The sequence below is a fragment of the Cervus canadensis genome, chromosome 2 (assembly GCF_019320065.1).
Source record: "Cervus canadensis isolate Bull #8, Minnesota chromosome 2, ASM1932006v1, whole genome shotgun sequence".
NCBI lineage: Eukaryota > Metazoa > Chordata > Mammalia > Artiodactyla > Cervidae > Cervus > Cervus canadensis.
The window spans coordinates 25,661,542-25,684,615 of NC_057387.1; the positions used below are offsets into that span (position 1 = coordinate 25,661,542).

Consider the following 23,074-nt stretch of genomic DNA (forward strand, 5'->3'; position numbering starts at 1 on the left):
GCTTCAGTTCCCCCCAAAGGGAACGGTCATCCCTGTGTTTGAGGATGAGAATTCTTGGTGCTCAAGCTGCCTGGAGTCTTTTCTGGAAGATCACGGGTGTAAAACAAACAAAATCGTCCTTCCTGCCTTGTGTGTGGGGAGGTGGGAACGATGAGGGGTAGGGAGGTGGCTGATGCAGCCCCGGGAAAGGGCCTGGGAAAGTGGACGTAGACGTGGGTGCAGAGAGGCGAGGAAGGATCGGGTCTAAGAACTCCTATGGATACAGAGTTTAGGGACAGTTCCATGAGTGGGGGTGAAATTAAACGAGAGATGGAGAGCCTGGACTCCTCAATGCCAGGTAGAGAACTTAGGAAGGCAGACATCAGTGGGACAGTTTTGGAGGACTAGATGTTATGGGCAGGCACAATGAATTTATTTAAACAAATTTTGGGAACTGGAAGCTCAAGGGCTCAGTCAAGCTCAGTGCATTAGAATCAGTAAGAAGTGGGAACCTAAAGTGAGTTTGAGATGGGTCTTTGGGATTCCGCTGTTAGAGGTAGGTTATCAGTTATCTAGTGCTTTGTAATTAGTCATCCCATCTCAGTGTCTTAAAAGTTATTTTATTCTCTTTCAGGAATTGTCTGTAGCTCAGGACTCCAGGAAGGGCTTGGCTGGTGGCTGAATCTTGGTTCTTTCATGGGGTGGTGGTCAGCCAGTGGCTGGGACTGAGCCAGTATTGACCTGGAATGGCAGGGCTACCATCTAATTGTTTTTATGGAGTCACTTCTGGGCGCTAGCTTGGGATCCTCAAGACGGGGTGCTCAGCAGTCAGGCTGCTTATGTGGCTCTCAGAGCTCCAGATGAAGTCACACAGGGTCACTGCTGCCACAGTGTTGCGTGCGTGTGTACATGCTCAGTCGTGTCTAACTCTTTGGGACCCCCTGGACCGTAGCCCGCCAGGCCCCTCTGTCCATGAAACTTTCCAGGCAAGAATACTGGAGTGGGTAGCCATTTCCTTCTCCAGGGGGTGCAGTCATAAGCCACAGTCATAAGCACAGCCAGATTCAAGGGGAAGAAACACAGATCCCATCTCTTTATGGGAACAGTGTCGAAGTCACGTGAGCAGAGCTGGTGGGATGGGAGATCGTGTTGCAGACAACTTTGGGAAAGAACGCCTGAGCTCAAGTGCTCCTGGAACAGATGAACTCCCTGATGGTGTGATGATGAGCAGTGGGGACTGGGGGGCACAATCCGGGTGGGCGACCTGAGTCTCTGGGCAGGGGGCAGGAGGGGATGCAGCCAATGATGGAGATGTGGGCAGGGGTGGAGGAGGAGAACCAGATGTTCTGGGTGCACAGCTGGTCTTGCTGTGGGGACTCCGAGGCAGATATGAACAGTGAGGACAGGAGAGCAGTGGGTTTGGCCAGAACATATGGCTCTTGCTTATCAGTTGTTTTCTTCACTAGCTCCAGCCCTCTGCATCCCCCTCCCCTTGCCCCATTTCCCCCTTAGCTTTCGAAATGACATTTCATTAGGACAAGTTTTAAATTATCGTTGTCTCTTTTAAAAATTGTTTTCCTATTTTATTTTGGTACGACGTGCATTTTTCTTCGTTTATTTTTGAATAGGTAACACAACCACCCAATTAATTAAAAAGGATGGCTTAGGAGGTAGACTGTGAAAATAGTCTGCTTCTCATCCCATCCCTGCTGAGGTCACTGATGTTAGGTTTCACATTGTTCAGTCGCTCAGTCGTGTCTGACTCTTTGCGACCCCATTGACTGCAACATGCCAGGCTTCCCTGTCCTTCACCACCTCCCTGAGTTTGCTCAAACTCACGTGCATTAAGTTGTTGGTGCTATCCAACCACCTCATCCTCTGTCGCCCTCTTCTCCTCCTGCCTTCAATCTTTCCCAGCATCAGGGTCTTTTCCAATGAGTTGGCTCTTCGCATCAGGTGGCCAGAGTATTGGAGCTTCAGCTTCAGCATCAGTCCTTCCAATGAATATTCAGGACTGATTTCCTTTAGGATGGACTGGTTGGATCTCCTTGCAGTCCAAGGGACTCTCAAGAGTCTTCTACAGCACCACAGTTCAAAAACATCAATTCTTCGGCACTCAGCCTTCTTTGTGGTCCAGCTCTCACATCTGTACATGACTAGTGGAAAAACTATAGCTGTGACTGGTTTCATAGGTATTCTTCAGAAACTATTGTCTCTGAGTTGCTGCCGTGATGCTGACTGCAGACTTCTGCTCCCTGGCGTCCATTTCAGCTTCCATAGCAAGGAATGGGGTAGAGAGGGCGGCGCTTCACGAGCCGGCACCTCCTCTCCAGACCAATCCCCCCACCTTCACAAGAAGTCAGGGCCTGCAGATTCAGGGCTGACCTCAGCCCTGAATTTTGTTCAGGCTTTTCTGAACCTATAATTTTAAATGTTGCTTCTAATTTAAGTCAGATTCCTTTCATGGTGGCTTCATTTCTGCTTTGTGTGGTTTCTAAGTGTTCTTTTACTCCTAAGATAGTGATTCAGATATTTTGTTCAGTTCTATCATTTACATGTAAAATTTCTTGAAAGGGGGAAAATATATAATTAGGGGGGGTCCTGGGGCTTTGGATTTTTGTATCACAAGATTATACAGTCTGAAAAGGGACTTTTGGTGGCAAAGGAAATGGCAACCCACTCCAGTATTCTTGCCTGGAAAAGTCCATGGACAGAGGAGCCTGGCGGGCTGCAGTCCATGGGGTTACATGACTGGGCATGTGTGCACCAGGGTGGAGGGAGATGGGTTGGTAGCAATAAAGTGGTAGAACTAAAAAAAAAAAAAAACCTTGAGCTAACCAATGCTTAAGCTATGTTAATGAACTATGTATTTACCCTAGACTCTGTCTTTCTTCAAGTCAGTTCCGCCTAAGACTCAGAACTGACTTGACAAACCAGGGTGTTTTACACATGCAAATGTTCTCTTAAGCTATGTTAATGAGACTATGTTTTTGCTTGGAAACCTGTCTTTCTTCAAGATTCATGTTGATCGTTTATGGTTTATGGCCAGGACAACTCACCTGTGCCAATGTTATCTCAGTGCATGATGTGGGTGAGGGGCCTGGTGCCAGTCTCTGAGTTTTGAGACATTTCCTTCCTCTAATCAGCAGCCTGCTAGTAGCTGTGTATCATCTGGCCAAAGACTAGCAGGGGCACTCTTCCTGCCCCTTTCTGATGTCTGTGTCAGAAGCTTTCTCTATCTCTTTTGTACTTTAATAAAACTATATCACACACACACACACACAAAGGGACTTTTGGGATTGTCTAGGTGTTTTCCCTTTTGTGTTTGTTTGGGCTTAAAATAAAAAAAAATTTTTTTTTCTGCATATAGGGAATTTAGCACTAGAGAGGAAGCTAAAATATTATCTAAAGTTGCTTTCCCCACAAAACAAACCAAAAAACCCAGACCAACTCTGCTCTACTTCCTGGTGGGGATGGTCACTTGCTGAGACCTCTCAGTTCCCTGGAGCCGGCAGTGGGGAGTTCCTGGCCCAGCTCTGGACAAAAATGCTTGAACCTGGGGTATTCCAGATGATTTGCGCATGGAGACATTTGATGCTGTGTGCAGGCCTGGGGCTGACTGTTCCTTAGCCTAGTTTCAAAGGGACAGGTTGCCACTGAACTCTGCACAGGGCCGAGACGCAGCTGATAGAAACCCAAGGCTGTGTCTCTGCAGTGCGCAGCATCGATCCGGAGCGTTTGAGGCTATTTTTTCTCTCTGAGTGTCCACAAAATTCATTACTTTACAATGAGCCTGTCAAGGAGAGCTGCAGTGAAGAAACGCTCCTCTCTGCTCCCAGGGCCTCATACTTCTGGAATTTTGCCTTAACAAGCGAATCAAATATTCTGTAAACACACTAATGGCACGGTCCCTACCCACCAGGAGTTAGAACTTTCTCAAAGCCCCTTTCTATCCGTTGCCTTACCTGTTACTCACTGTAGCTCTTTGTTTTTTCTGGATTTGCTTGGAGGTTCTATGAAAACAGGATTTATGTAGGTCCTTGCTCTCCAAATGTCCCCTGCCCCCCCACCCTCATGCACTGGGGCCTGTTCTCTGGGCTCTGCAGGTGTGGTCAGTTAATCGTGTCAGACAAGGATGGCTCTGCATTAATGAGTACCATCTCTCTTCCCTCCCTGGAGGATGGATTTCCTTTAAAGTCCTTCCTAACTTTGGGAAAACAGAAATATATGGCTGAAAAAGGATTGCTGGGCAGGATTAAAAACTAATCCTTCAGCATCCACATGCCCATTTGTTGCCTTCTGGGTTTGTTCTCTTCTCCACCTGCAAGGGCTCCTCACTTGTCACATTGTGTGGTAAGTTATTCCACAGTGATCTTGAAAGTGGTTTCTGAGATGCTGTTTCAGTCCTGGGGGATATGTCACCGTGCAACGACAGTCCGCTGTGCTAAGAGGTGCTGACAGCCCCTGCCCACCGCCACGCCAGATCCTTGGCTCATCCGGCCACCGCAAAAGGCAGCTGCTTACTCCAGTTATCAGCACCAGGTGGGCTGGAGACCTTTGGGGATGGCCAGTGTTTTCTGATTTTCTCCATGTGCGGTTCTAGCCAAGTGGTAACCTTCACAGCTATATCATCAGAGCCTATGTTACTGGGATCGCTTTCTATTTTGAATGTTGGTTGTCTTTCCTCTCTCTATTAATCATTCCTTCCTTGATTAGGTTGTGTGAGTCTAGAGCCCTTGACTGCTTTCCAGGAGCAGGCTCTACCCTTGTTGACTTCTGCTACATCTTGACCTTTGTGGTGATGATGCCCCCTTTGGGAGCTGTGGGGTCTGCAGCTGTTGGAGATGTTGAGGATGGAATGCCAAGTATTTGGGAGCAGCCCGGAATTCACTGTCTTCTGGCAGCTTTCTCCAATTGATCGCTGGTTTCTTATGGCTTAATAGGCCCCTCCTGTCTGAGTGCTCGCCATCCATCAGCTATGTGACTGGTCTTCGCTCCCTCTGTCCTGCCAGGGGCTGGCTGGAGGAGATGATTTCTAGCTGTACATGATGGGGTGGTCTGGAGAGCTGGATGGGCCCAAGGATAAATTCTCTGTCCAACGATGACATCATCCATGTCCCCCCTAAGCCTACCCCTCCTCTGTCCCCATTCTGCATACCCACCCAGTTGCCTAAGATTACAGGGGTTGTTCTGGACGGCTCCCTAGACATCCTTGTGCACTCTTGACTCCTGATGTCATTTCCTTAGAAGTTTTCCTGCCAGACCACCCCTCCTCCACCCCCCGTGCTCTGCTCTAGCTGGGACCTCAGCTGCTGTCATCTGGATCACTGCTGGAATCTTCGCCAGGACCATCTTCCTGAGATATGATTCAGAAGATAGATTGATTGGTTTTCTCTTACTTACACCCCTCCCCATTGCCTGTGGTCCATGGGCCAACGTCTCTTTAGCATGGCATCCAGCCACACCCTGACCCCCGCCTTTCTGCTGCTTCCTCTTGGGCTTCCTTTGCCCCTCAGGTTCCTCCTCACCTGTCAGCGACCAACTGCTGCATCACTCTGGCCCCTCCGGCTCTCTCCTGGAGGTCTGCGCACAATACGGGCTGCTCTGTGCTGAGGTCCTGCGATAGGTCCTCCGGCCCTCAGCCAGCAGAGATGCCCACTCCTCTTAATGAAAACCTGGCTCAAGGGAACTCCTTCTCTGAAGCCTTTCCTGACTTCCCCTGGTTAGAAGGGACCCTTCCCCCATGTCCTCCAAACGTCCTTGACAGCCCCTCAAGCATATTGCAGCCTGCGTGTATGCATCTGTCTCCCCCTCCTAGACTGGGGGTTAGGGTCTGCACAGTGCCTGACAAAGAAGAGCACCATCCACATTTGTGGAATGAATAAGAAAGCTGGCTCTGCGTCCACTGACGCCAAATTTCTCTGAGCCTCAGTTTGGTCACCTCATCTGTGAAATGGGGACAGTACACGTCTCTCATGAGGTGGCTGTAAAGTTGAAATGAGCTGACACCTGGAGAAAAGTTGGTATGGGGCACATTTGGTGAGTGCCTGGAGCTGAGCAGGGACTCAGTCCTGCTTGTCCACTTCTGTTGACAGCGGGGAGGAAGCCTCAGTTTCAGGACGAGTCTCATCCTTACCTTGTATTTCTGTCTCCTCTCAGAGTGGGCTTCTCATCTTGTCCCTATTCGGAGAATGTGCCCAGGGCTCCTTATCAAAGGAGGGCTGGGTTTGCCACCGTAGGGCAAAGGTGTGTGAGCCCTCCTCACTTTGTGGGAGCCTCAGCAAGTGTTTGGGCTTCCCTGGCGGCTCAGACAGGAAAGAAATCTGTCTGCAGTGCAGGAGACTCAGGTTCAGTCCCTAGGTTGAAAAGATCCCCTGGAGGAGGGAATGGCACCCACTCCAGTATTCTTGCCTGGAGAATTCCATGGACAGAGGAGCCTGGTGTACAGTCCACAGGGTTGCAAAGAGTCAGAAACGACTGAGTGGCTAACACGTTCACTTCACTTTCAGCAAATCTTCAGAACCCAGATCTTGTTCCTCCCAAGTTTCTCCAGAGCCTTGGAGGGTGCACCTACTGCGTTCAGTAGGGATTAAAAAACAGCCCTGTGTCACAGTGGCTGCCTGCATGTTAATGCCTGAACTTCTTTCTCAGGATTTCTCCAACTATCTGTCACTCAGGTACCTTCTCTGTACCCTGGAAGGATAAATTTGTCATCAAGGCTCATGGTATCTGTTAATGCTGCACAGAGGCGTCTTGTTGGAAGAAGCAGAAGAGATAACGTTCGACAGATCAACCTGAAATGGAAAGTTTAATAACTTGGAAAGTAAGGAGTTTTAGGGCAGTGACTAAACAGCTTTCGAAAAAAAGGAGATGAGGTCAAACCTGTTCAACCAGGCCCTTGAGCAGAACATAGCTCACATAGAAGGCAACCGATTAACCACGTGACGCAGCACACACCTGCCAGGCCACTTGGCCAGTCTGGCCCCGGCGCATTTTGGCAGTAGTTTCTATCTCAGCCCTTTCCCTTATTTTACAGCAACCCCCAGCCCTACCCCCCCACCCCCACAACTTACACAGTTTCTGGCCTGCCTACATTAAAATGTTCACCCCTCTTGACTGCTTTCTTGGACAATGAGGAGGAAGGTGATATGAGCAATGACTTAGGACCATTTGTCCTCATTATAAGCATAATCCATGCAGAGCACAGAATGGTTAGGAAACCCCACTAAGTGCAGAGAAAACAGTCATTTGTTACCCTCTTGCCTTCTAGCATTTTCCTGTGTGTCAGCTCAGAACTTTCCCCACCCATGTGTGTTGGAGTGTGGGGGTGTTTTTCTTTACAAAAATACTTTCAAACCTTTTTAGAGCCTTTTCCTCCTGTAACTTGGTAATGAGCCTTCAACAGTGTTGACATCCATCATTATTTTTCTCTGTGATTTTTAATGACTGCATAATATTTCACCACATGGGGAAGTGCTGTAATTAACCCAGTCTCTAGGTAGGCCTGTTCCAACTTCTGGGAATGCCCCAGGGTGTGTTGTGCTGTTTATCTACCTCTTGGAAGGGACTTGCACTCTGCCTGCATAGCCCTCCACATTCCAGTAACGTGTCTATGTTCCTTCTCCTCAGTTCTTTGTTTAGGGCTGTTACAGAATTAATCTCCACTGTCACGGTTCTGTCTTATGCATCTGTGCCCCCATTAAGAACAAGTAGGGCTCACTGCCCACCACCTGTTCACAGTCCTGCTCCACTCATGTTCCTCTAATTGAATTGGGAACAATATGCAACCCCAGGGCTGCCCACAGAGGAGGGCAAAGAGCTAGTGACTGAACCACCACCAAGGAAAATTAAAGCTGAGACAGGGGGCGTGGCCACAAATTGATATTCTGTGTAACTGGTGCGGAGGGTGGGGGGGTGGAGAGGGAATCCCCAGAAGCCATGTCAATGCACTTAACTCTGAATTTTTAGTTGAGTGTAGATTTCGCTGCTTTATTAGTGTGCTAGTTGCAGTAATTCACACTTAAAGCAGAGGGTGTTCCCTTCCCTGCGTGGACCTTGCTGCTCTGAGTAGTTATGTGCCAGGTTATGGAGTGCAGATTGTATCTGGTCAAGCCTAGTGGACCTGGGTGGGATGAAAATGTGTGTCATGCGCACGTACATGCGTGCAAAGTTGCTTCAGTTGTGTCTGGCTCTTTACGAAGAGCCTGCCAAGCTCTTCTGTCCGTGGGATTCTCCAGGCAAGAATACTGGAATGGGTTGTCATGCCCTCCTCCAGGGGATCTTCCTGACCCAGGGATTGAACCCGCATCTTTTGCATCTCCTGTATTGGCAGGCGGGTTCTTTACCACTGGTGCCACCTGGGAAGGCCGTGTGTGTCATGATTGATGTTCAAACCTGCAGTTTGGGAGGGCTGGTTAAGAGTTGATCAGCCATTGAGGTTGCTGCTGGGGAATTTGCATCAAGAGGCATGGGGGGGAGCTGCCAGTGAGTGCAGCAGCAACAGTAGGTACCTGTAGGCTGTGTTTTTGGAGCCCAGAAACTGAGGCCAAGGATAGGAAGCACCTCCTTGAAACGTGGAGTGGAGCTGTCCTGAGGACAGGGCCTGAGTCACACAAGTTTTTCAGTCCTGGGCCCTCCAAGGCTTAGCTGTGCTGCGATCATACTCTCGGGGTGCTCTGAACCTCCACTCTGCGTGGTACCCCCCTGACACACTCCCCTGACACACTCGAGGTAGTTGAATGGGCTCAGCTTCCTGTGATTACCCTAACAGGCGGCCCACGTGTGTCGGAGGTGGTTGTGGTCCAGGAGGACGGTCGTCTCCGCTGCTGCCCTTCATGTCCTGTGCAGACAGCCCAGCTCCCAAAGATGCCTGCCCTTCTCCATGGGACACTGCTTGGGAACCTCCGGAACCAACTGTTCAGGGCTTCTCCTAACCTTGGAGAAGTGGACACTGGGAGCCAGTGCCCTGCTGGAGTCATCGACTCACACCTCCGTAATGTTTACAGAAATCTCTCATGGCTGAGCGCCGCGCAGGGCGGCACCGATAGTGACACAGTCACTCACTGTTTAGGGGCCTGGAGAGGCCAGGGGACCTGGAGGAGGAGAAGGCTAGGGGCAGGGGCCTTGGGTGGACTTGAGAAGAGCATTCATATAGCGCATGAAGAGGCTTACAGGGGCAGATTGTGCCTCGGAGTGGGAAACTGGTGGGAGGTCCCCTGCAGACCACCGGTTCAGAGCTGGGTGCCCCTTGGCAGCAAGATAGCCCCCACTTTCTAGTCCGGGGCACTGGGAGGCAGAAGGCAGGGCAGGTGTCAAGGGACATGGCAGACTGACCCCCTTGTGAGCTTCCTGACGCTGTGGCCAACCCTTCACAATATGTCTTATTCCTGATGCCGCCAGGGAAGCCCTATGGGAGAGCCCTCTGCTTCCCCTCTGCTGCATCCTGATGCTTCCCAAAGAAGCCCATTGAGGTTCAGGAAGGACCTGGGCTTAGTGGTCCTCTTCCTGATGGGACCTGCCGGCTTCCAGGAGGAAGGACAGGAGGACCGAGTGTGAGGGCGGCTGAGGAGAAATAATTCTGCTCTGTGGGAGGGGAGGGTGTGGCGGAGAGTAGAGAGACTGTTGTGAAGCCCAGCAGACACCTCTTGAATCAGACTCAGAATCTGGAGCAGCTGAAACACCTTTGGTCCAAAAATGCAGCCTGAAATAGCAACAGTGGCCACAGTTCTGAGATGTAGGCTTGTGAGAAGGACCAAGGCATCCACTGGTTCTGAGTGATGCTCCTTTACTAGCAGTCACGGTACGCTTATGGCTTCTAGGCCCCTGGACTTGGCAGGGGCTGTTGTGCCGTGAGGCCACCTTATTACTAAAAAGAATCCGCCTGACACTCAGCCCGCTTCTGTTATCTTTGAGACCGGATGGAGGGAAACAGTGGTCAGTAGATCTAGGGTAATTACAGGGAGAGCATTTACAGGCAAGTAATATGATTCCATCTTTTAAATTTTTTTCCCCTCCGGAAAGCAGAAGGCAAATGCTGGTACTTATATTCAATTATAACCATTTTCCATTGGGTTTGCTGCCTTGAACCCTGATGGAACTGGGAGAGGATCTGTCTCATAGCCATGGGCATGGTTGGCAGGGTTACTGGGCTACCCGTTGGTTGCCTGTCCTTCCAGATGTTGTTTCTATGCCATCCTTAGGTTGGGGTGAGGGGTGATACAGGTGAAGAATATTATGGGGTGGGTAAGACTCTGGAGCATTATCCCTGCCTTTTAGGGAGAAGAGTGGAGGGTATTGGCAAGAGGTGAGTGACGGGAGAGGGGGGGCCCAGGTGGAAGAGCAGGGAGGTGTGGTCTTTTGGGCTGGTCCTCATGCCAACCACATCGTGGGATGAAAGAGCCATCCTGGAAGTACCCGTGTCTTCCCTGTTGTTTAAACAGTCAAGGATAGAGGAGCTGGAGGATGTCATAAATTCCGGTGAGGAAATGACAAGGAGTTGAAGGCACGTGAAAAAAAGAAGGGTTTGTTGGTTATTGCCAAAGCAAAAAAACACAAAAGAAACCCCCTTCCCCCCCAAAAAAAGCACCCTAAATATCCACCAATATGAGGATAAATAAAATGTGGTGTAGGCTTGTGATGGAATACTATATACAGCTATATAAAAGAAGACCCAGAATTACATTCAATCTCAAAAATGCTGAGGAAAACTAAGGAACGTCTCTGTATGGAATGATGATGCTTATGTGAAAAGCTGAACAATAGGGTACGTTTTCAATGGTTTTATATATATTTTTATTAAGTATTTTTTAAAAAGTCAGAAGTGATCCATTTCTAATTCTTAGCAATACCAACCTCTGGGAAAAGGAGGGGAAAACAGGGTTAGATCTTGTAATCAGAAGAGATTAAAGGTTTGTTATGTTGTAACTAAAATTTTTTAAAGTTTTGTCTAAATCAAGTAAGTATTAGAATGTTTAAAAAACTTTTGAGGTCATAGTTTAGCAGTCCTGTAAGGTGGCAGCTTCAACATTTAGCAATGAGTGAATTAGGCAACAGCTCAGACTACCAGGGGCTTATTAGCTAAATGCCCTGGGATGTGAGGCAGCCTAGAGGCTCAGCTGTGCGGATGTCACAGAGATCAAAGTTGGTTTGGGATGAAGTGATTCATTGCATTTGCAGCCCTCTTTGTTCTGGAGCTGGTAGTCACACTTTAGAAGAAGTGGCATCAATAATTTAACATTTATTCATCATTGTCTCTAGAACATCTCTTTTAGGTACCACTGGGGGACTTCAATTAAAAAAAGAACGAAGAAATAAATGAGTGATATTTTTGTCCTTGAACTTACCACCAGGTCAGGCCCTTGTCTGGTCTCACCTGATTCTTAATTTGGTCTCCCTGCTTCCAGCCTTGACCTCTGCCCCGTCCTCCACCTGCCACTTGGCTGATGATTCGGAAACATAAATCTGATCTGTCTCCTCCTTCCCTCTTCTCGGCTTCCACTGTCCCAGAGGAGGGCTTTGACTATGCGTGTGCCTTTCAGGGCCTTTTCCCTCCTGGCTCTGATGTGCCCCACAGTCGCGTGACCCAAGAGACCTTGGCACACCTCTTGCTAATTCTGGGACATATTGCGATGTTTTCACATGACGTGTACCCCTCCTTGCTTCCTTTAAGACCTATGTTACTACTTCTGTAAAACCTTTTTGGCCTTCCTTTCTCTCCTTTGGAGAGGTCTTCACCTTGTACTTGGCACCTCACTGTCATCACAGCCTGTTGTATAGTATTAATTAGTTATGTGTATTTCTTTGGGGAGTTATGTTTTTTGTTTGTTTTTAAAGTGTTTATTTATTTATTTTCTTTTGGGACTGTCAGCTTAGGATAAAACTATGCCTTCTTCATCTCTCCTTCACAATCTCCATGCTAGTCCCCTTCTCGTAATAGGTATTCAGAAAGTGTCGGCTGAAAGTGTAGCAGAGTTCTAGTTTTCTTTGCCATGTAACACGTTGTTCCAAAACTCAGTGACTTAAAATAATCACTTTATTATGCTCACAGAGTCTGTGGGTTGAAAATTTGGGCAGACATAGCAGGAGTGACTTCTCTCTGCTCCACAGTGTCTAGGGCCTGGGCTGAGAGGATCCTGAGGATGGGATCACAGCGGCTCCAGGCTCAGCCCTGGCACCTTGAAGTATTGTTCCTGCACTTGCCTGGCTGGTGGTGCTGGCTGTTGATCGTGAACCCTGCTGGGACTCTGGACTGGAGCACCCTCCCCATGGCCTCTTCATGGACCTTGGACTCCCTCACAGCATGGCAGCCTCAGGACTTCTTCCTTGATGGCCTCAGGTTGCAGAGTGGAAGCCACATCGCTTTTTATGACCTAGCCTTGAAAGTCACACCATGTCACAAACCTGCCCAGATTCAAAGGGAAAGGGATAAATTTCATCTGTCGGTCTTGTTGCAGAAGAGCATGTGGGACAGGAGATATTGTGACTGCTGTGTTTGGATAGGGCTTCCCAGGCGGTGCTAGTGGTAAAGAACCTGCCTGCCAATGCAGGAGAAATAAGAGAAGTGAATTCCATCCCTGGGTTGGGAAGATGCCCTGGAAGAGGGCACGGCAACCCACTCTAGTATTCTTGCCTGGAGAATCCCATGGACAGAGGAGCCTGGCAGGCTATGGTCCATGGGGTTGCAGAGTCGGAGACCACTGAATCGACTTTGCCCACGTGTGTGTGTTTGGATAACAGAACCTGTGGTGATGATGTGGGAGAGGTTAGTTCACAGCAAGAGCTAATATCACAGACTGCTATTGCTACTGGGGCTTCCCAGGTGGCGCTAGTGGTAAAGAACCGGCCTGCCAATGCAGGAGATGTAAGAGGCACTGTTTTGATCGCCGGGTTGGGATGCTCCCCTGGAAGAGGGCACAGCAACCCATTCCAGTATTCTTGCCTGGAGAATCCCCACGGACAGAGGAGCCTGGAGGGCCATAGTCCATAGCATCGCATAGAGTCTGACACGACTGAAGCGACTTAGCACACACTACTGTTACTACTACAAATGCAGGTTGAATGCATATTGAGCACTTACGATGGGCCAGGCACTAAGGGTCTTAAATGGACTAAATCATTTATGCCTTCAGCAACATTATGAAGAATATATTACTTTAGAGGTGAGGGTGCTGAGGCTCAGAGAGGTTAAGGAACCAGCCAGAGTCTCACAGCTACTACCTGTGCTGGAGAGATCAGGGACAGAGAAGATTCCAGAAGTAGCTCCATGCTTCAGGTCTGCTGCGGGATTGTGCCACTGCACATATCACGTGGGTGTCGATGGCTGCTTCAAGGCATGTTTTGATGAAAGTAAGGACCTGGATGCAGGTCTTTATGCTGGTGGTCTAGGGAAGCTGAACTGTGAGCCGTCCTGGCTCTGTGGCTCCGCTATGTTTGGACCTTGGTCAGGCCGCCCTTGGAGGGCAGTGACATTGACCATCCTTGTGAAGGTGTTTTCCATAGTGTAGGTGTCTGCAGCCTGGCTTCAATAACCCCTCCCCTACCCCAACTCCTGCCTCAGGTTCTGATTCTATATGGTGAGTCCCTAAGAGGATGTACCTATAGGGTTGCTGTGAGCATTAAAAGTAATACATATAGCTCACTGTGTAATCAGGGCCCAGCAAGTGCTGGCTCTTGTTGGTAAGGGCCAGGCTCTGTGTCTATCTGTCCCCTGTCCAGAAAGGGATCAGATATTCTTTTTAGCTTGTGCGGCTTCTTATCCTTCCTTGACTGAAGCCAGAAAGTGGGAATCCCTAGCCTTGTCATTGGAGTGGCCTTCCTCACTGCTGTTTTGGGAGCCTTTCTGTTCTGTGAGGTCCTTGGGAGGCATGGTCTCCACTCCATGGTCAGTTTGTTTGGCATTTTTAACCTGAGACCTAGTCTTCAGGACCGAGTTGGCAAGGAAGCTCAGTGGGTGGTTTGTCATCACTTATCACTGATATTCACTAGGCATGTTCAGTACGAACCACAGATTCAGAAAACCATTAATCATGTTCTTTGTCATGGAGAAAGTGATTTCACCTGGAAGACCATTTCCTCACCTGGTAAATGGGGCTATAATGAAATCCACCTTGGAGGACTTCACTGATGGTCCAGTGGTTAAGAATCTGCCTTCCAATACTGGGGATGCAGATTCGATCTCTGGTCGGGGAACTAAGATCCCACATTGCTGCTAGGTGAGTGAGCCCGCCTGTTATAAAGCCCCCACTCTGCGGTAAGAGAAGCCTATTTGAAAAGTTGAAAAATAGATATATAAGGCCAAGAGATATTGAGATTAGCAAAGTTAAATCATGAAAGTTGTGAGGATCAAATAAGATAATGTATGCAAAGAAGTTAGGATACTGGCTGACACACGAGAGTGCTTATCATCTTTGTCATTAACCTTCATTTTAAAACAAATACTTGCTTATTTTTAAAAAATGGTAAAATAGAGGAAAGGAAAAGAGAGGGGGAAAAATCATTCACCACTCAGATTCAGCCCAGTATCAATGTTTTGCTTGGTCATTTTTCTAAGTACAGTATTTTTCTTTTTAACATAAATTTACTGCCTGTGCAGTTTTACATTTTTAACTGAAATTCAAACATTAATGTTCTCTTTAATGGTTTTGCACTTAGAAAAACTTTTCCTGTTTTTGGATTGGTACCTATCTCATGTTGATAGAACCAAGAAGAAATTTTTAAATATTCATTTGGTGACTTTCACAGTAGTATTTGATCTCTAGGATTACCTCTGAGATGGATATATGTTGTATTACATTATTCCCATTTTACAGATAAAGAAATATGTGGCTGAGTCACATGTAGAATTTGTAAAAGCTGTGTGCTGATCGAGCTCAGAGGATTATATGAGGATTCCCACAAGTGGAATAGATGTGGGATGGTGAGCTAGATCCTTCTGACACTTTGACACGCTCACTTACATGTCTTGAACTTAGACATTAGATCCTGTGCTTAGAGGCATGAGTCTCTCAGCCCAGGCATGTTCCAGAAATGCATGAGAAGCTGACTTTCACAGGCACAGTAGCCGCCCCTCCCTGCTCACTAACTCCTGAATCATACCGCCCCTAGCCAGGTTGTCTAGGACTCAGCACAAAAGAAAAAGTGGGAGCAAACATGAATGAGCAGTATCTTGAAAAACTAGTTAAGCTATATCATGTGTTTATGTGACCAGAAACTGTCCAAACTAGTCTGAAAGGACATACCCTTTCCCACTGACTAATAATGGATTCGCCTAGTCGTGTCTGACTCTTTGTGACCCCGTGGACTGTAGCCCACCAGGCTCCTCTGTCCATGGGATTCTCCCGGCAAGAATACTGGAGTGGGTTACCATTTCCTTCTCCAGGGTATCTTCCTGACCCAGGGATCGAACCTGGGTCTCCCGCATTTGAGGCAGATGCTTTAACCTCTGAGCCACCAGGGAAGCACTGACTATTTATTGTCTAAAGCAATGATTCTTAATCTTTTTTTTTTCCTTCTGGATCTTGAATCCTTTAGAGAATCTCTTGAAGTTTATGGAACTCTTTTCCAGAAGAAAACACACAAGTTCATGTAATATAATTTTTCATTCCATTTTAAGACCCATTGGTGTTTTTATCATTCATATGTTGGTACACAAAAAAAATTACCTCAAAACTAAAAGGAACAGTAAATTTTTCTCACTTTTATTGTAAATGTAAAACTGCTCTAAAATAAAAATCTTGATTGGAGAAACTGTTCTGCTGAACCAGTAGTTACTGCAACTGTGAATATAATTCTTAAAGCAAAAACAAACAAGAAACCCAGAGTATAAAATAATAGTAAGCATTATTCTCTCATACAGTTTCTGTGGATCAGGATAGCTTTAGTTCTGGTGCTGGGGCTCCCAGGGAGGGTGTAGTCAAGATGTCATCTGAAGCTGCAGTCACTGAAATCTTGTCTGGGGCTGGAGGAGGCGGTTCCCAGGTGGCTTAGTTACATGGCTGGTTGTTGGCACTAGGCGTCCTGTGGACCTGGTCATAGGCCTGCTTTGGTGTCTTCATGATATGGCATTTGGCTTTCCTCAGGATCTGTGAGCCCATACAGCGAGGGTTTTTGTGTCTTTTTATGACTTAGCTTTGGAAGCCACACTCCATTGTTTCTGCATTTCCTGTTGGTCACATCTGTCAGCTCTATTAAGTGCCAACGGCAGGTCTGAGGGAGTAGCTCTCCAGGTGTGCCACCTCCCAGCACTTTGACCTGGAAGTTCTCCTAATCCTGTCGTTTGGGGCTTTTATGCAGAGCGGTGGGGGCATTGTGTGGTGTTACTACATAGGCGTGATTGATTAAATCTTTGGCCACTGGTGATTAAACTCTACTTCCAACCCCTTTCTCCTCCTTTGACTTCAGAGGGTGGGGCTGAAAGGTCCACCCCTCTAAGCTTGACCAGCCCCTCTGAAACTAAGGACTCACCTTGAATTACCTCATTAGCATAAACTTCTGTTTGTTCTAAGAGGCTCCTTGTGAAAGACAAAAGACACTATAACTCAGGAAATTCCAAGAGTTTTAGGAGCTCTGGGTCAGGAACCAGTGACAAAAACCAAATACAGAGTTTTTATTGTTACTGAACTTGAGTTTGGCTGCTTGCTGCTTGAAAGCCACGTAAGAGATGAGTGTGGTTGGAAAGGAAAGGTTGCTCTATTCAAGAGGTTGATAACCTGGGGAGATGACATTCATGCCCAACTCTAAAGTGACCATGAAAGGGAAAGTCATGGGGGGGGGGTGGTCAGAGTCTTCTTTATCTTCTGCTGTGTGCAGGCTTTCTTCTCATTGGTTAGAAAGAAAAAAGAAAGTGAAGTTGCTCAGTCGTGTCCGACTCTGATTGGTTGGTGGTGAGGTCATAGGGTGGTGCTCCAGGAATCTCCAGCATCCTCTACCTGGGCGGGGGTCTTGGTACCTGTGCTGTGTGCTGTGCTTCCTCGATTTAGTTGTGTCCGATTCTTTGTGGACCCCATGGACTGCAGCCCTCCAGGCTCCTCTGCCCATGGGATTCTCTAGGCAAGAATACTGGAGTGGGTTGCTATGCCCTCCTCCAGGGGATCTTCTCAACCCAGGGATCGAACCCAGTTCTCCCACATTGCAGGTGGATTCTTTACCGTTTAAGCCACCAGGGAAGTAGGATGGGGGCTTAGTACCTGCAGAATTGAAAAGTATTGATTTTTTTTTTTGGTTTGTTTGTTTGTTTTTTTTTTTGGTTTTGCCACATGGCATGGGCTTCCCTGGTGTCTCAGATGGTAAAGAATCTGCCTGCAATGCAGAAGACAGAGGAGATGCAGGTTTGATCCCTGGGTCGGGAAGATCCCCTGGAGGAAGAGACTGGCTACCCACTCCAGTATTCTGGAGAATTCTCTGGACAGAGGAGCCTGGTGGGCTATAGTCCATGGGGTCGCAAAGAGTCAGACCCAACTGAGCGACTAATGCACAAACAACAAAAGCAAAAGTATGGGGGAATCTCAGTTCCCTGACCAGGGACCGAACCTGTGCCCCGTGACCCCTGTAGTGGGAGTGTAGAGTCTTAACCACTGGACCTCCAGGGAAGACCCTCAAAGGTATTGTTTTTGAGTAATCCTTGAGGAAGAATCCAGACCCTGTCCCTTGGTGGTACTATTGTTTCTTGACTGTTCTTTCTCAATTTCTACATTTCTCTCGCTTCTCTGATTGTTGTTTAGTCTTTGCAACCCCATGGACTATATAGCACGCCAGGCTCAAATTGGTCATTAAATTCTCTGATTAGCAACTCTTTGAATCTGCCCTTGGGAATCCAGAGAAGGTCAAGGAGGCTGGATGAAACCTATTTCCTATGAATGAGAAACAGGGGACCTGAAAAGGATTTGTGTTCAGGAGGACCCCATAGAGTCCTGCTCTGTTTCATTATTATTCATACATCACATTAGTAAAAACAGAAGAAATTTCATACAAATCATGCATTGTTTTTATTTTGGTTAAATGTTTTTTCCTAATATACTGTTTGCAGAGGTCTGAGGGAAGAAGTGAAAATAAAGAAGGAAATAAAAATCAGTTGCCATTTTTTTCACCCAGTATTTTCTTTTTAGTCCTTTTATTTGTTTATGAGTTTCTTTTCTCTATAAAAATTTGTTTCTTCAGATATAATTAACATATAACATTATGTTAGTTTCAAGTGTACAACATAATGCTTCAATATTGTATGTGTGGTGAAATTGTTACCAAACCAGACTCTGGTCTCCTGCCAGATGCATGCTACAAAGCCAGTCTACTGACTGGTTGTGGTGAGGGAAGCACAGTGTTTATTGCAGGCACCAAGCAAGGCCACTAATGCTCAAAAGATCCAAACTCCCCACTGGCTTTCAGAGAAAGGGTTTCAAAGGCAACATTAGAGGTGCGGGTTGCAGAATGTGTGATCAGCTCGGGCGTGACCTTTCTTCTCAATGGTTGGTAGGGTATTGTTTTGGAAACCTTAACCATCAACCTTCCAGTTCTAACCAGTTTGGGGTCTAGTGCTTGCGGTCAGCATATAGTCTCCATCCTCCACCTTAGGTGGGAAGGGTCTTAGTTCCTGCAGAACAACTCGAAGATATGCGTCAGATTGTTCTGTGCATCTCTTGAGGAGAAAGTAGGAGCCCAGTGTCTCTGTTTTGTCTCTGCACCGTTGTTTAAGCTATCATTACTTTTCTTGCTAGACTGCTTTTCCTTTGTTTCCACATTTCCTCACTTCTCTAACTAGTTACTGCTTGAGTCTGCTCTTTGGAACTTGGGGAAGTCCTAGGGAGACATAATGCCTCTTTGTATAGTCAAGAAATGGGGGACAGAGAGGGGCTTTTGTACCCAGGAAGGCCCAGCAGGATTCTGCTTGGTTTCAGAGTGATTACCTCCACAAATCTAGTTAATTAACGTTAACTAGTTAACTACATTGCCACACGTAGTTACAGAACTTTTAAGATTTATTCTCCCAGCAACATCAAATATACAGTACAGTATTGTTAACTGTAGTCACCATGCTATAGATTATATCCCTAGGACATGTTCATTTTGTAACTGAAAGTTTGTACCCTTTGACCACCATCACCCACTTCCCACCTCTCCACACCTTAGCATAACACCCCCAAGGTCTATCATGTTGTTGAAAATGGTAGGATTCCCTCCCTTTTTATGACTGAATAATGTTCCGTTGTATTTATATACCATATGCTGTTTATTCGCTCATCAGTTGATGGGCACTTAAGTTACTTCCATGTCTTGGCTGTTATAAATAAGGCTGCAGTGAACACAGATGTTCATGTATGTTTTTGAGTTAGTATTTTTGTTTCCTTCAGGTAAATACCCAGAAGTAGAATTGCTGAGTCATATGGTAGTACTGTTTTTAATTTTTTTGCACAACCTCTGCATTGTTTTTGATAGTTCAGTTCAGTCGCTCAGTCGTGTTTGACTCTTTGCGACCCCATGGACTGCAGCACGCCAGGCTTCCCTGTCCATCACCAACTCCCGGAATTTACTCTAACTCATGTCCATCAAGTCAGTGATGCCATCCAACCATCTCATCCTCTGTCATCCCCTTCTCCTCCCACCTTCAATCATTCCCAGCATCAGGGTATTTTCCAATGAGTCAGTTCTTCGCATCAGGTGGCCAAAGTATTGGAGTTTCAGCTTTAATATTAGTCCTTCCAATGAATATTAAGGACTGATTACCTTTAGGATGGACAGGTTGGATCTCCTTGCAGTCCAAGGGACTCTCAAGAGTCTTCTCCAACACCACAGTTCAAAAGCATCAATTCTTTGAAACTCAGCTTTCTTTATAGTCCAGCTCTCACATCCATACATGACTACTGGAAAAACCAAGGCTTTGACTAGACAGACCTTTGTTGGCAAAGTAATGTCTCTGCTTTTTAATATGCTGTCTAGGTTGGTCATAGCTTTTCTTCTAAGGAGCAAGCGTCTTTTAATTTCATGGCTGCAGTCACCATGTGCAGTGATTTTGGAGCCCCCCAAAATAAAGTCTGTCACTGTTTCCATTGCTTCCCCCTCTGTTTGCCATGAAGAGATGGGACCAGATGCCATGATCTTAGTTTTCTGAATATTGAGTTTTAAGCCAACTTTTTCACTCTCCTCTCCCTCCTCTTTCACTTTCATCAAGAAGCTCTTTAGTTCTTCTTCGCTTTCTGCCATAAGGTGGTGTTATCTGTGTATCTGAGGTTATTGATATTTCTCCCAGCAATCTTGATTCCAGCTTGTTCTTCATCCCGCCCAGCATTTTGCATATAAGTTAAATAAGCAGGGTGACAATATATAACCTTGACGTACTCCTTTCCCGATTTGGAACCACGCTATTGTTCCATGTCCAGTTCTAACTGTTGCTTCTTTGACCTATATACACATTTCTCAGGAGGCAGGTAAGGTTGTCTGGTTTTCTCATCTCTTTAAGAATTTTCCACAATTTGTTGTGATCTGTACAGTCAAAAGGCTTTGGCATAATCAATAAAACAGAAGTAGATGTTTTTCTGGAACTCTCTTGCTTTTTCGATGATCCAACAGATGTTGGCAATTTAATCTCTGGTTCCTCTGCCTTTTCTAAATCCAGCTTGAACATCTGGAAGTTCATGGTTCACGTACAGTTGAAGCCTGACTTGGAGAATTTTGAGCATTACTTTGCTAGTGTGTGAGATGAGTGCAATTGTGAGGTAGTTTGAACATTGTTTGGCATTGCTCTTCTTTGGGATTGGAATGAAAACTGACCTTTTCCAGTCCTGTGGCCACTCCTGAGTTTTCCAGATTTGCTGGCATATTGAGTGCAGCACTTTAACAGTATAATCTTTTAGGATTTCAAATAGCTCAACTGGAATTCCATCATCTCCACTAACTTTGTTCATAGTGATGCTTCCTAAGGCCTGCTTAACTTTGCACTCCAGAATGTCTGGCTCTAGGTGAGTGATCACACCATCGTGGTTATCTGGGTTATGAGGATGTTTTTTTGTATAGTTCTGTGTATTCTTGCCACCTCTTCTTAATATATTCGGCTTCTGTTAGGTTCATACCATTTATGTCTTTTATTGTGCCCGTCTTTGCATGAAATCTTCCCTTGGTATTTCTAAATTTCTTTAAGAGATAACTAGTCTATCCTATTCTATTGTTTTCCTCTATTTTTTTTTTTTTTGCATTGATCACTTATCCCTCCTTGCTATTCTTATCCCTTCTTGCTATTCTTTGAAGCTCCAAATTGAAATGGGTATATCTTTCCTTTTCTCCTTTGCCTTATCTTCTCTCCTTTTTTTTTTTTTTTTTTTTTTTTTTTTTTTTTCCATAGTGTCTGCACCAATTAAATTCCCACCAGCAGGACACAAAGATTCCCTTTTTCCACATCCTCGTCAGCACTTGTTATTTCTTGTCTTTTTGATAGTAGCTGTTCTAATAGGTGTGAGATGATTCCTCATTGTGATTTTAATTTGCATTTCCCTGATGATCAGTGATGTTGAGTATCTTTTCAGGTGTCTATTGGCCGTTTGCGTGTCTTCTTTGGAAAAAAAATAATCTATTCAGATCCTCTGCCCATTTTCTCATCAGAGTGTTTCTTTGCTGTTGAGTTGTATGAGTTCTTTATAAGGACTTTGTTTTTTTAAGAGCAATTTTGGGTTTACAGTAAGATTAAGAGGCAGATGCAGAGATTTTCCATATACCCTTAGTCCCCATGCATGCATAACTTGCCCCATTATCACCATCACTTATCAGAGTGGTAAATTTTTAAACTAGGAATATGTTAACATACCATAATCATCCAAAGTCCATAGTTTATCTCAGGGTTCACTACTGGTGTTATACACTCTGTGGATTTGGACAAATGCATAATGATATGTGTCCATCATTGTAGTATCATACAGAGTATTTTCACTGCCCTAAAAATGTTTGTGCTCTGCCCTAAAAATGTTTGTGCTTTGCCTATTCATACACCTGCCCTCCATAGTCAATGATCTTTATGGAGACTGATCTGTCTCCATGGTTTTGCTTTTTGCAAAATGTCATTTACTTGGAATCATACAGTGTGTAGCATTTTATGATTGGCTTCTTTCACTTAATAATACGTATTTTCAAGTTCCTCCATATCTTTTCATGGGTTGATTGCCCATTTCTTTTTACTGTTGAACAATACTTGGTTGTCTGGATGTATCACAGTTTATCCTTTCACCTACTGAAGGACATCTCATTTACTTCCAAGTTTCAGCAAATATGAAGAGAACTGCTGTAAATATCCATGTGTAGGTTTTTGTGTAGATAGAAGCTTTCAGTTTCATTGTGTAAATGCCAAGGGGCACAAGTGCTGAATTGTATGGTAAGAATATGGAGGATACCACGAAACTGTCTTCCAAAGCATCAGTACCATTTTGCATTTCTACCAACAATGAATGAGTGTTTCTCTTGCTACACATCGTTGCCAGCATTTGGTGTTGTTGATGTTCCGAATTTTGGCCATTCTAATAGGTGTGTAGTAGTATCTTGTTTGTTGTTTTAATTTGCATTTCCTTGATGATGTATGTTGTGGAGCATCCTTTCATATGCTCACTTTCAATCTGTATATCTATTTTGGTGGGGTGTCTGTTAAAGATCTTTGGCCCATTATTTAATCAGGTTTTTTTCCTTATTGTTTTAAGAGTTGGTTTTATATTTTGCATAGCAGTTCTTTATCAAATATGTCTTTTACAAATACTTTCTTCCAGTCTGTGACTTGTCTTTTAATTCTGTTGATATTGGCCTTCACAGAGGAGAAATTTTAAATGTTAATGAAAGCCAACTCATCAATTATTTCTTTCATGGAACATGCCTTTGGTGTTGTGGCTAAAAACACATCACCATACCTGAGGTTATCTGGACTTTCTCCTGTGTTATCTTCTACGGGTTTTATAATTTTGCATCTTACACTTAGGTCTGTAATCTGTTTTGAGTTAATTTTTGTGAAGTGTGTAAGGTCTGTGTCTAGATTCTTTTTTTTTTTTTTTTTTTGCATGTATCTAGTTGTTTGAACACTATTTGTTGAAGAGACTATCTTTACTCCATTGTTTTGCCTTTGCCTTGTGTCAGAGAT

At 45.7% G+C, this 23,074-nt stretch overlaps 1 protein-coding gene and 1 non-coding gene across 5 annotated transcripts in view; one reads left to right on the top strand and one right to left on the bottom strand.

The window, feature by feature from the left end:
- Positions 1-23,074, top strand: part of IGSF3 (immunoglobulin superfamily member 3) — a 111,528-nt gene that overhangs the window by 34,709 nt on the left and 53,745 nt on the right. The window lies entirely within an intron of this gene.
- TRNAL-CAA lies at positions 15,361-15,433 on the bottom strand. The gene has a single exon. It is a non-coding gene; the product is annotated as a tRNA-Leu (tRNA).